At 46.8% G+C, this 14,112-nt stretch overlaps 1 long non-coding RNA gene across 1 annotated transcript in view; it reads right to left on the bottom strand.

The window, feature by feature from the left end:
- Positions 1 to 14,112, bottom strand: part of LOC137229516 (uncharacterized) — a 33,257-nt gene that overhangs the window by 16,959 nt on the left and 2,186 nt on the right. The window contains exons 2-3 of the long non-coding RNA XR_010945734.1: positions 13,103 to 13,258; positions 1,557 to 1,690 (exon numbers count right to left, since the gene is read on the bottom strand). This is a non-coding gene — a long non-coding RNA (uncharacterized lncRNA). The remainder of the gene's footprint in view (positions 1 to 1,556; positions 1,691 to 13,102; positions 13,259 to 14,112) is intronic.

The raw sequence follows: 14,112 nt of genomic DNA, 5'->3' as shown, positions 1-14,112 counted from the left end.
GTGCAAGCTTGATTCTCCTCCTTGGCAAGCATTCATGGATGGAAGAATGTCAGTGTGACTCTGTAAACACCCTGAGGGAAGGGCATGGTACGTATGTCTGGGGAAGCACTGAAGGGGGGTCTGGCTGGGCTGTTGCCATGTTCACACTGCCCGCTACGCTCACACTGACCACTGGCATCATCTCACTGGACCCTCATCACCCATCTCTGCAAAGCAGAAAGAAGCTCTTTGCCATGTCCCTGGGGCCCCCTAGAGAGAACCGGTTCCTGTCTCCGCCCCTCGGCTGTTACCTGTCTCCGCCCCTCGGCTGTTACCGACCAGCAGTGTAGCTGTGAGAGCTGCTAATCTAATCACATCCCACTCTCTTTGTAGGAAGAGGAAAACCATGTTGATACCCACTGCCAGCAAGAGTCCTCCCCTCGTTTGGCAGGTCCTGGAACAATACTGGGTTCCTGCGTTAGTCTGTCGGCCTAACACAAACCTATTTATTTTTGCTAATGAGACAGATGTAGAAGGTTGGGATTTTTACAGTGTTAGGCATTATGCTCTATTAGCCAACCAATCTTATTATTTACAGGGATCAAGGATATTCACCACCACCGCCCCAGTCTACTATTTATTATTGTAATATGTCTGAAAGGAGTTAACCATATTTGAATTTAATTAGAAGAGAACGTCCATGATTTCAGAATAAAGTTTATCCCTGCAAGTTTTGAAAATTAATCGATTTATTCCTACTTGGATTTCTAATGCTTCTGGAGCAATCTTTCACAAAAAGAATAATGGTTTCTTTTCAATGACCTAACTATAAGAAGGTGACTAAAAGTGTCTTTCAAAAATAATCCCTCAGTTAATGTTACACGTCTATTTGCATGCTTTTTCTTGTAATTGTTATTCAAATAACAGACTAAATTCCACTCCCAGACACTGGCCAGGAGCTAAGCCAAGACAGACATCGTTGTGAGAAGCGCTGAGCGGACAGCCTTGGAGGGGAAGTCAGAGTGTCTGCCAGCTTCTACATTTGTGTGAATGAAGGCTGATGACTCAGGGGCGTAGATAGGAGAACTGGTCCCTGAGATACATTATAGAATCCCAGCCCCTGAGATCTTCAGGAACACACACACACAAACACACACACACAGCCCCCCCCACCACATGAAGACAGGAGGCTGGGTAAGCGTGAGTTCTCAGCCTTTCATTTTCAAAACCACCAAACAAACAAATCAAAACCCAGACTTTAATGATCAAGTCATAGGACAGAAAGTGAAGAGAAGAGCAACTATCCAGGGAATGCGGACAGTGTGACCGTGTATCATTCAGCCCAAACGCTAACTCCATCCTCAACTCAGACAAAATTATTTTTCTGCATTGCAACCATAGCCCTATAGTCTAAAACAATATAATGTAATAATATGATATGATATATAGTATGAGCAACATAATGCAACACAGCACAGCACAACTGTAATATAACACAGTGTAATATAAGGTAATGTAAAGTAACACAACATAGCATGATATACTATAGCATCTTTAACTGTATCTCTGCTACTTACGTGGGTCCTTTCCAAATCCCTCCTGGACAGACTGAGCCCAGGCAGCTGAGGCACACGGACGCTGAGGCCCCCAGCACACCTGCAGAGAAATCCAAACTCTGAGGTTCCAACTGATGCCTTTCACGAAGACTTTACTTTGGAAAAATCAAAACAACGAAAACAACATTAGACTGGGTAATAGAGCCATACAATTTTGATCATGTGAGTAATAAACATTAGAGGTAGGCCGAAAAAGGTTTACAAAAATATCTTTTCAAATCAGCAGTTTTTGCTGTGCCCACAATAAACATTTATCAAGATAGCCAATGAATATAAAAACACGTACATCTCTTTAGAATACCAAAACGTGTTTTGGGAGCATCTGCGTTCATAAATTGTGGGATGAACGGTTTCTGCATGGTGGCCTGACATAATTCACGCACGTTATTCCCTGCCCTGAGAGCGCTCTTCTGCACTGTGCATTATAGGAGTGTCAGGCTCGATTTACATGAAGGGGGATTTCTGCAGGGAGCATTATTGATGGCAAATGGAAAATTCACCAGAAACTGGAAATCAGAAGTACTCCTGAAAAACCCCCTTTTCACTTGAAAGGGCTATAAGTCTAAAAATAATCTTGAATTCGCAAGTAATCCTTTTATGCAATAAGTTGATAGCAAATATATTACCGAAGAGACACATAATTACCTTAAAATCTACCACAGTTAGAAATGAACTGGAACTCTTAAAATATAATTTAATTTTATAATAGTAAAAATTACAACAAATATTTTTACTATTCATTTTTTCCTTTGAGTTTCACCTTTTATTTTTCAAATATATAAAGACAAAGTAGGACTATATATAAACTAACATCCCAGAATGTCCCAGGGAGCTCCAAAATTTCTAAATATATTAAAGGCTGATTTTTATTTATTTATTTATTTAGGCTGCGTTGGGTCTTCATTGCTGCGCATGGGCTTTCTCTAGTTGTGGTGAGTGGGAGCTACTCTTTGTTGTAGTACGCGGGCTTCTCATTGCGGTGGCTTCTCTTGTTGCAGAGCATGGGCTCTAGGCGCGCAGGCTTCAGTAGTTGAAGCCCGTGGGCTCAGTAGTTGTGGCGCCCGGGCTTAGTTGCTCCGCAGCATGTGGGATCTTCCCAGACCAGGGATCGAACCTGTGTACCCTGCATTGGCAGGTGGATTCTTAACCACTGCGCCACCAGGGAAGTCCTAAAGGCTAATTCTGATGAACAAGAGAAAGGGAAATTTTATCATCCCTTTCAGTACACGGAACCAGCAGTCCCAGAACTCTTCAGCCTGGCAGACATCATTTCTACGGCATCATCTCCCTTAAACAAGATCTTCTGTGAACAGAAGGGAATGGCCGGGAGCTAGAGTATCTAGACCCAGGGTTTTCTAGCTGCATATTAGAATTTTAATTCGGCTAGCTCAAGGGGCATTTCATATCTCTATCTCCATCTCTATCCCCACCTGCATCTCCTTCTCCTTCTCCATCTCTATCTCCATCTCCATCCCCAACTCCAACCCCATCTGCATCTCCTTCTCCATCTCTGTCCCCATCCGCATCTCCATCCCCATCTCCTTCTCCATCCCCATCTCCATCTGCATCTCCTTCTCATTTCCATCTCCATCCCCATCTGCATCTCCTTCTCCATTTCCATTTCCATCTGCATCTCCATCCCCACCTGCATGTCCTTCTCCATCTCCATCTCTATGTCTCTCTATAACTATATATCTACCTCTACATCCATAACCACCACCACATCTATATTCACATCCATAGCAAAACTGTAACTACATCTCTACCCATATCTGTAGCTATGATTGTTCTACATCTGCATCTGTCCACACTGTAACTGTATCTCTGTCCCTATCTATAACTCATCCCTTCTCCTGGGATGGCTCCGTAGAGCGAGAGAGAGAGCTTTGGACTTGGAACAGAGATCTGAAGGTTGGAATTGCCTCTGTGGTTTACTAACTGCAAGCCTGGGTATGTTATTTTATCTCATTATATTTCAGTTTCCTCATCTGTTAAAAAGGGATGACAACCCTAGTTTATCTTGTTGGGTTATTGTGAATTTAAATAATGGATAACATGTGCTTTGTGAGCTACAAAATACCCATAAAAGTAAAACATTATTAGTGATAAAATTTTTGGGTCCAGTTTGGGAAGTACTAATAAATTAGGATAGATTCTCATTTTAAGGCCCATTCTGCAGTGAACAACCGTAGTTTATTATGCTTTTCTCACATTGGGGGAATCTATGAGGTGTAAAGGAGGAACCAGGAGCCAGACCGTGGAGCATTCTCCTCTCTCAGCCTGTTTCTTCTTCTGTAACATTGTCAGTTGATTCCACTAAAAGATATTGCCCTAAGGTCCGGGCTAAGTCCATGGTAAAGGAAAAATTCAGTGTAAAGATAAGTAGGATAAATAGCATCACCTTTGGTGCAAAATATGCCAGTCCTGTGATTTGTGATGGGCTCCTATGCTCAACACCTGGGACCCTGGCATGGAGAGAGACTGGTGGCTCTGAGGGCCCAGCGGCAGGAAGAACCAATCAGAGGAGCCCCGTGGGGACCTGGGAGAGTGTGCAGCCACTGGCGCGCTTTCAGGTGTGTTTCATGTGCCACTGCTGCCCCCTAGCCCTGCCCGGCCTCCTCCTCAGAACTCCCCTTCCCGAGCAGGACAAACAGCGAGGGGGGTGGGGCGGGGTGGGGCTCAAGCCTCCAGCCAAGGCACCAGCCTTGGTCGGGGAGAGGGACCCCAACTGCTGCTAACGTTCTGTGACACTCAAGCCCAGGCACACATGGCTCCCATCAGACAAACATCAGGTTAATGAACTGTTTTCCAAAGCAACGCTTTTCTTGACGCAGAGACAAACAGGCGCCTCTGCGAGCCTGTTCCCGGCTGTGACCTCCGGGTCATCGTCGACAGCAAGCCTTTCCAAAGAAGCTCTGTGAGAACAGTGTCAGGTGCGGGAGAGGGAAATTGCAGGCGTGGGCCCTGCCCTTAGAGAACTGACACTAAGGGAGACAAATACACAAAAAGACAACAATGACAGTGAGAAATTCTACTGCAACGCACGACACAATAAAACACGATGCAACACGAGGGTCTCAGGCTGTTTTTTAATTTTTTTTAATCTTTAAAAAAATTTTTTATTTTTTTAGTTTTTTGGCCACGGCATGCGGGATCTTAGTTCCCTGGCCAGGGATGGAACCCTTGTCCCCTGCATTGGAAGTGTGGAGTCTTAACCACTGGACCGCCGGGGAGGGCCCTTTCAGGCTGTTGTGTGTGTGTGTGTGTCTGTGTGTGTGTGTCTGTGCGTCAATGTTTTACAGTCATAGAAACCCCCCCAGAAGGTAAACACTTTGGAAATTAGCAAGTGCTGCTGACATTGGAGTAATTTTCCTGTCCTCCCAGATCAGTTTCTCACCACCTGACAGGCCCCACCTACAACCGGTGCGCTTTCAGTCTGCTCTCTCAAGTGGACCTTTACGGCCTAATGCTTTGCTAATAAACTCACACCTGAGCACAGAGTGGAGGCATGTCGGGGCGTCCCATTGGCATTTTACACCTTGCTTTTAAAGTTTATGTCCTGGAGATTATGGGGCTGACTTCCTGGATAGAGTGATTTTATGACACTCACTTGAAAATTGGTTTGAAAGTGCTGTAAAAGAGGAACATTAGTAGCAGGATGTTTAGCAATGCCGCTGCCTGGGAGCCCATAAAGGTGACCAAGATATTTCTGCCAAGCTTTACAAGCTACACAGATCAGCCCTTCCAGCTCCTTAAGTAACGGTTGGTAGAGGGACCGCCTGGTGCCGGTGAGGTTACAGCCAACCGCTTGGAGCTGGCTCTTCAAGGAGACATCTACCGTGACAGTGAACCTGGGCTAACTGTGTAGAAAGGTTGCCTCCTCGGGCGTGATCTGCCCTGGGGCAGACAAGCCTGGAGAGACGGAGGGGTCTTAGAGAAACTTCACATATTGCTGGCCCCCGTGTGTGGCTTGCCACCCCAGAGCCAAGAGCTGATAGAAAGATGTCAGTTCACTTAGATACAGACGAAGATATTCCTTGTTTTGGACAGGAAGACTCAAATGTTGTAAAAAATGTCCGTTCTCCCATAACTCAATTCCAACTGAAGACCAAGAGTATTTGGGGGGTTCGGAGGTAATAACAAATGATATCAAAGTTGATCTGGAAAAACAAACATTTGAGAGTAACCAGGAAAGCATAAAGTGGGGACAAGAGGACACTCTCAATGGACTCACCCCTGAACCCAGCCCTTTGCACCTGCACCTGCTCACTTCTGGGTCTGGGCTCTCAGGGGTTAAATCTCAGCGGTGAGGGGAGAGTCTAGCTCCCAGGCTGCTGATGTCACTTGTCCTCAGGGGGCCTGTTCCAGGGCTCGGAGCCAGCGGCCCCTGGGGGGGCCTGGATGAGGTCTGCGTTCTCCTGGTGAATTCCCTGACGTGCTACAGGCACTGTCTCCCCACCCAGGCTTGGTGGCAAGTGGGGACTCAGGATGCAACCCACCCCCCTTCCAGGTAGCTCTGGCTCTGTCCCCCCCCGGTCCCCCTTAGAACCCTCTGCTGGGAGGGGGCCTGGGCATGAAGTAGCCTTCCAAAAGCATCTGGGCTGCTTTGACCTTCTGGAAGCTCCCAAGTGGGAGGTGGGTGATCGCCTCCAAGGTCTGTGCACGTGTGCTAATACATATGTACAAGGATCTATGCACGACATCATTTACATAGGAATACAAAACAAAAAGCCTGTATCAATCTGAATGTCTATCCACATGCAGTTGGTTAGATACATGCAATAAGGACTAGTTAATCAACGGATGACTACGTGGTGAGAAGGATGGAATAGATCTGTACATGTAAGATAGCCAAGATACACCGTTAAATAAAAACATCACGTAGCAAAATAGATCTCAACTGTGTAATTAAAAGACACATTTATGAGCAGAAAAATCTGGAGGAATGGCTAGAAACCTTTACCCCACCGGGTGCACCCACAGAACGGGCCTGAGGGCCAGTGGAGAAGGACTACCTTCCCAAGTATGGCTTCCTCATGTTTCCATCTTTTTCCTCTTTAGAAAGTGCAATTTAAAAGCTAGCGTAGAAGGTGCTGAAAGTTCAGCATCCATTTCCCAAAGCTCTCAGTGCCCCCTCCTCGGGCAGTTTATGAACTGGTTGTCCAGTCGGAACATCCCCCAACCAGGCAGCTTCCTTGCCATGACCTGTGCCAAGGCCGGAGCACGACCTGCACAGCCAGAACCTCACGCGGGGGCCTGCTCCTGTCCTTGGTCGGCAGACGTTTAACGGGGCTGGAGTTGCTCACGCCATTAGGCTTTCATAACAAGGCGGAGTCTGCGGTGCGCCCGAGGTCGCATCCTGTCCTCTCCTTGGGCCTCTGTGCGCCCGTCTCCCTCCTGGATCGCCTGCCACATGCGCCCACGTGTTCTTCCTGCTTCACTTCCTGCCATTCAGCCGGGGTCCTGGGTGGGAAACGAGGCTTCCTCTCAGTCAGAGATAAGGTGTTTCTGTGTCTACACTGCCTGGGCGGGGGAAGGAACTTTAAAGATGTCTGTGCAAGTCTCTTATCTTGGAATTCCTGGGGTCCTGCTTTCCCGTGGCTGTCAGATGGTTATTGTGTACAGGGTAGGGGGCCCGAGGGTACACACTAAACTAAGCCAACAGCACACTGGGTGAAGAAGGCCAAATCCTGAATACACAGGAATTATTCATGCCTCTTCTCTCCTTTCTCCTACTAGCAGCCGCTTGATCATCTCTTTATTTATACTTCAAGGAGAGTTAGCCGGGGATGGTGAAATTCACACGATTACCCTAAGATGAAATCTTGTTAAAATGAGAAACTGACACCAAAGGCTGAAGAGGAAGTGGAGGAGGATGCTGCTGTTTTTAGCTGCGGATTTAAATTCCCATGTTTCCCTGTAATTTCCCCCCAGCTAATTACAGGTCCACATCCCTTCGTTTCCTCTGATTCGTCCTCAACTCTCAACTCCTATGGACACTACAGCCACACAATTTCTGGGCAAATTAAAGCTCTTTCATGCATTTAAAGCATCCTTTCAGTCTTTAATCTCCTGTGTAAAAGTTACAAGTTTGCTATGCATTTCTTAGAAACTTGTATTTCATAAACATCGATATATAACCCAATGTGTAAATGTCACACAAGCCATGCTTAGATTCTGGCTTTTCAAATACTGGTGTGAGGATGATAGCTAACTTTTACTGTGTCCTTGCACTTTACGGATGTGTCATTTAATTAGAATAACCGTATCAGGCAGGCATCTTTATTTCCATTTACAGATGAGAGAAAAGGCACAGCAGGTAAGTGACCTGTCCACGGTCCTGAAACCTAGACGTGGTGGAGCTGACATTCTAACCCAGGACTCTGAGATTGGAGACCACATTCCTAACCACTCTCCCATCTAATTACCAAACTCTCAGTTCATCTGACGATGTTCACAAGAGGTCAGGCCAAGCATCCAAGGCACTGCGCTGCTGAGCTGGGCCAGGGATCACGGGGCAGCGTGGGTGGTCAGAAGCAGAGGCCTGGTGCCTGGGCTTTGACTGGAGCCTAGTGCTGCTTAGAGGTCACATGTGTTTCCCCCAGCCACTCCTGTACGACCCCACCTTTTCTCTCCCAGTACCTCAAACACTACTCCGCACTCTTCCCTCTGGTGGCTGACCTTGCCGTTTATTTCCCTGAGAGAAGAGTGGCAATTGGAATAGACTTTCACGTGCTCCCTGTACAGAGCTGTGTCCCCCTAACTTCACATGTTGAACTCCTAATCGCCAGTATTTCAGAATGTGACTGCATTTGGAGATGGGTTTTCAAAGAGGTGATTAAGTTAAATGAGGTCGTATGGATGGGCCTTGATCCAATGTGACCAGTGTCCTTATAAGAAGAGGAGATCGGGACACAGACACACATAGAGGGACGGCCGTATGAGGACACGGGGAGAAGACAGCCATCTACGTGTCAAGGAGACAGGCCTCAGGAGCAATGACCCTGTCCACACTTTGATCTCAGACTTCCAGCCTCCAGAATTGTGAGAAGATAAATTTCTGTTGCTTAAGCTGTCCAGTCTGGGGTACTCTGTTACGGTGGCCCCAGGAAATGAACAGACACAGACCAGCACCTCTATCCCCTCCCTGAACCTGGACCCATGCATGCTACCCCTCCTGCACTAGGGAATAATGGCTTTATTCTGCCCCTTTAAAACACCAACAAATATACGAACTGCCAGTGTTTCATCAGCGCGGAGTAATGGACGTTTCTAAACTTTGATTTACTTTCACAGATTTAGAATTGCTTTCTTGAGAAAAATCCTGTTTCCCCTTCAGGAGCCCCCTGGGTCCAGCTCTGCAGACACTTGGGATGACCTCCAGCAGGCAAGAGTCTCGCTCAGTTTCCATGAAACGATGCCAACTCTGATCATCTGTTGTTTGACTTCAGCCCATAATAAGGAAAATCTTCATTTTAGGCTCTTTCTAAAATCTTTGCTGGCTCCGCTGGTATGCTGTATCTAATAACCAGCTCTACAAGGGGGAGGGAAAGGGCCCTGACTTGCAGCATTTGCTGATTTCCACGGTCGAAATGCTCCCAGCACGGCCAACCTCGGCTACCAATGTGAGGTCACTGAGCAAGGAGCAGCACGTCGTTGTAAAGGACACGTAAGCAGACTCAAGGAAAGTATAATAAAATAATTAGGACACGATGGATTTTCAGTACTTTTTACCTTTAAAAAATATAGTTTAATTAAGTGTAAGTTTATGTAATTTAGTTTTAAACAGTGTTGTGTTTAACGACTGGCTTTGCAAAATTCCTGAAAATTAACAACTTGCGTTCACAAGCCAGTGCCAGGGGTCTCCGGCACATGACTGGGTGGGCATCACTTACCAAAATTCTAAAGCCCATTTGTTTCTTTAGAGTGTAGATTTTATACTTGGATTATGCTGGGTCATTAGAGAACTTTGTATTTGGACCATATAATTCCTTTTGATTGAACAATACTCGAAGCCCCTTCCTACGTCAAGGGAATCCCCCATTCTATGAAGCAGGGAGTCTACGCCATGAAAGAAGTGGAAAATAGCACTCACTTCCTTTGCAGCTCAGGTGTGTGCTCATGACCCGGGCTCTGCCAATGGGCCACATCCAGGGTCCAGACAGGAGAAGTCTTAGAAGTGACCAGCGTCAGATAAGCCGTGGGTGGGCTGTGTGTCTACACTCAGAAATGGCGCACTGGTGTCTTCAAGGGACCAGCTCTTGACTGGGGCATCTTTCCTTAAAGTTTGGTTCTCTGGTCCTCCTGGAGATTTTGCAAAGTATCTGGTATTCTTTCTCTTCCTTTTTAAAGAATAAACTTCAGGGGCTTCCCTGGTGGCGCAGTGGTTAAGAATCCGCCTGCCAATGCAGGGGACACGGGTTCGTGCCCCGGTCCGGGAAGATCCCACATGCCACGGAGCAACTAAGCCCGTGTGCCACAACTTCTGAGCTCGTGTGCCGCAACTACTGAAGCCCGCACGCCTAGAGCCCGTGAGCTGCAACAAGAGAAGCCTCTGCAATAAGAAGCCCGTGCACTGCAACGAAGAGTAGCCCCTGCTCACCGCAACTAGAGAAAGCCCACGCACAGCAACAAAGACCCAACTCAGCCAAAAATAAATAAATAAATTTATAAAAAAAAAGACTAAACTTTAAATTTTTGATTTACAGAAAAGTTGCAAAGAGAATAAGAGTTCCTGTGTTCCCCGTACCCAGGCCCCCTCGCTGTCTTCCTCTTACTTACGGCACATTTATCACAACCAATGAACCAATGTTGATACATTATTATCCTTAGCCTCCTCTACGGCCCGAGATGATTTTCCTAACATCCCTTGTTTTTGGTGACCTTGACAAGTACTGGTCTGGTATTTTGTAGAACGCTGTTCAATGTGAGTTTGTCTGACATTTTCCTCATGGTTGGACTGAGGGTGTGCGTTTTGGGAAAAAGGCCTCATGGGTGAAGGGCCGTTCTCATCAGCCCACATCAAAGGTGCACGCTGCCAACGTGACTCGCCTCTGATGGCGCTCACACTGACCCCCAGGTTTCTCCACCGCAGTTACTTTACTTTTCCTTCTCTCGTCTGTTCTTTGGGTGCAGGTCACTAAGTCTAGCGACACTCAGGGGCGCGGAGGTAAGCTCCACTTTTTTGTGGGGGAGAATTTACCTAAATTAATATTTGTTTATATCAGTATTGACTCATGAATATTTACTTTATACTTTAATTCTAACCCAATACTTTGCTATTTATTTTGATGTTCGAATTATTTTTGCTTTGGCCATTGGGAACTCTTTCAGGTTGGCGCCTGTGTCCCTCTGTCATACCCCATACCTTCATCGTTTTGGTTTTTGATCACCTTTTTCTTTTTTTGCAGCACCGTGAGACTTGTGGGATGTTAGTTCCCTGACCAGGGATCAAACCCTGGGCCCTGGCAGTGAGAGCACTGAGTCCTAACCACTGGACCGCCAGGGAATTCCCTTGATCACTTTCCTATTTTCTGGCACTACGAGATGCTCCAGGCTCACCTTGTATATTTCTTGCCCCAGCCCTAGAAGCAGCCACCTCCCAAGGAACCTTGGCTCTTCATTAGAGAATGGAATTAGAAACCATATTGTGTCTGCCTGTCTGTCTATCTATCTATCTGTATATCTATCTTTCGTGTCTATCTCTCTGTACCCCCTATTGCTCTCTTCCTCTGGAGAGCCCTGACTACTACACCACTCCTGCAGATCCAGGGGCAGAGGGAGCCTGTACTTACTGGTATGCTTGAGCACATACTCAGGCACACAAATGAGGGCAGAATAATTTCGGGGGAAGGGGAGGTGAGTGGTTAGGGCAGAACGTCCAACAGAGGGACCGGGAGTTTTCCTCCGTGTCACCCACGATGAAGCCAGGTTGTGGTTCTATTGCGTGGCGAGGGGCAATAGTTCTGTGGAAAGGACAGGAGTTAGTAAGTCAGGTGGATCTGGGTTTGAATGTGGACTATGTGAACCAGGTGAGGTCGCTTACCCTCTCCTCAGTGTCATCAATGGTACAATGGAGCCGACAATACCCACTTCACAGAGTTATTGTGATGGTTAAATTACATAATGCATGAGACCCCTGGAATGTACTGGTTATTCTACAAAAGCTAGTTCCCACCCCCCCCCCCCCATTCACACATTAAGTTCTTTATCTAAGAAAGATTTACTGAGCTCCTAATACTTGCCAGGCACTGTGCTTGGTGTTGAAAATAGTGAACCAGACAAATTAGACTGGACAGAAAACAAACCCATACAGAAATAATTTCAGTGGTCCTGTTTTGAGGAAAATGAAACAAGGTGAACTGAGCAAGCACCTGGGTTGGTCTCCAATGCCTCTCCGCGTTGATAACATTCATGCTGCGGTGGAAGTGACAAGGGGGCAGTTGTGACCCAGGGGAGGCGCATTCTGGGCTGAGCGGACAAAAGAGCACAGGCAGTGGGGCCGTGGTAGGAGGCTGAGGAGGTGGGCAGGGCAGGGTCCGGGGTCCCTGCAGGTTTCCATGGCAGGTTAGGGTTTGAGTCTAAGAGAGATGGGAAGCTGGGGGGGGGGAGGGAGGGAGAAGTCTGACTTCCGTGCTTATCCCTTGGGCTGGACTGGTGGGGGGCAGACGAGGGGCTGGGAAGAGGGGATGTGGGGAGATGGCTCAGGCCACTTGAGGGTGGTTCTGGCCAGGAGGTAGCAGTAGGGCTGAGAGAAGTGGCTGACCTGAGATGTGCTTTGGTGGGAGAGGCGACAATTCTTGGTGATGGGTGTGCTTTGGGGCGTGAGGGGCGGCGTGCAATTCAGGATGACACTCGGGTTTGGAGCTAAGCAACCAATGCCCGTTCGCTTCTTCCTCTGACCCATGAAAACTCCAGCCGAAACACAGGGCTGTGTGGAAAGTTTCCAAATTAACTTTGAAAACCATAAACAGAGTTTTGAAAGGACCTTAGGCATCAGTAACTGAAGCGAGGCCCAAAAGGCCACACCTGGCAGAGCTGGAACCTGGTTTCCAGAATCCTTGCTTGGTGTTGACTCCACTCTAAGATGCTCCCTTTAGCAAGGGGTCAAGCTGAGGCAGAGAACCCACAGTTTAGGCTACCAGACAGTGGTGCCTCTTAAAACAATTCCTTTATTTAAATAGTGATAGACATAGTTTATGCAACATATACGATGCCTAAACAACAATGCAACAAGGCGCTGTGACCCCTGGCCCCACCCCGCACATGTAAGAAACGAGTGTTATCATTCCTCTTGCAGCCCTCTGAATGCCTCTGCCCAGTCTCTCCTCTGACCTTCCTTCTTAGAGGTTTATCACTGCTCTTCTTTTTAATTCTACCACACGTTTGAATCCCTAAGTAATATCTTGTTTAGTTCTGCATGGCTTTGAACTTTATGTAAGTGGAATCATGCTTGTATGTATTCTTCTGTGACTTTTTTTTTGCTCAGTGCTGTTGCACAGACTCACCCATATTGTTGCTTGCAGCTGTGGCTCGTGGATTTTTCACGCCAGGGTAGAACTCCAGTACGTGAACACATCACAATTTGTTTATGCTTTCCACTGTAGATGGACAGCTGGCTTGTTTCTAGACTTTTGCTTGTTTAACTCTCTTGCTGTGAGTATCTGGATAAAGGAAAAAAAGAAGCCCTTTAATAGAGGCTGGAAGGAATTCAGCTTACATCTGAACATTGCTTGGCTTCGTTTTGTATGGGGCATAAAGACAAGAAAAAAATTGGTCTCTATGTCCTTATGTCTCAAAACTTTGATCTCACTGTAATCAAGAGAATCAAAGCAAGGCCCAGTGGAATGAAGGAAACCATCCTGAATTTTGGCAGGTTCAAAGACACGTCGTGATAGTGAAACTGGAGCACTTAGTAACAAGCAGCATTCTCATTTGTGGGCACATAAGTCGTAATGTTGCCCACACGGGCAATGCCCATACAATTATCTACCTTGGTATAGAAATCTGAAGACTTACTGAAGTTTGAAGAAGTTTTTGGGGAATTTCTCAGGGCAACTAATCTATTGACCAATAAATACTCGTAAACTGTCCTTTGGGCAAAGCATTCTAATAGGTATTGCAGGAAATACATGGAGGTTTACATGATGCAGGAAGAGATACTCCAGACCTTAAAGAGCTTGTACTCTGACTGTGGATAGACACACACACATGAAACGCTGAGGTAAAACATAAGGTCGTGTGTGCCAGGTGTCAGGTGGATGGCTGTACGTTCTGTTTTCCTCCTGTAAGCACCCCCAGAGCGGGGACTGAAGCAGTATTCTTTCCATGGTGTGTTCATGGTTTTGAACGAATGAGTGAATGAAGAGACTGGAATTGCCAGGAAAGACTTTTTGGAGAAGGAATGTCTTGGTGTGGACAGTAAAGAGTGGTAGCACGGAATCTGAAGAGGAGGAAAGAGAGTATGGAATGGGTAAAAGTTCCGGGCCTTGGCAATGGGAAGGCCCAGGGGATTAGA

The sequence above is a fragment of the Pseudorca crassidens genome, chromosome 8, assembly GCF_039906515.1.
Source record: "Pseudorca crassidens isolate mPseCra1 chromosome 8, mPseCra1.hap1, whole genome shotgun sequence".
Classification (NCBI taxonomy): Eukaryota; Metazoa; Chordata; class Mammalia; order Artiodactyla; family Delphinidae; genus Pseudorca; species Pseudorca crassidens.
The sequence above is the reverse complement of the archived record's forward strand: the minus strand, read 5'-3'. Positions and strand labels throughout refer to the sequence as shown.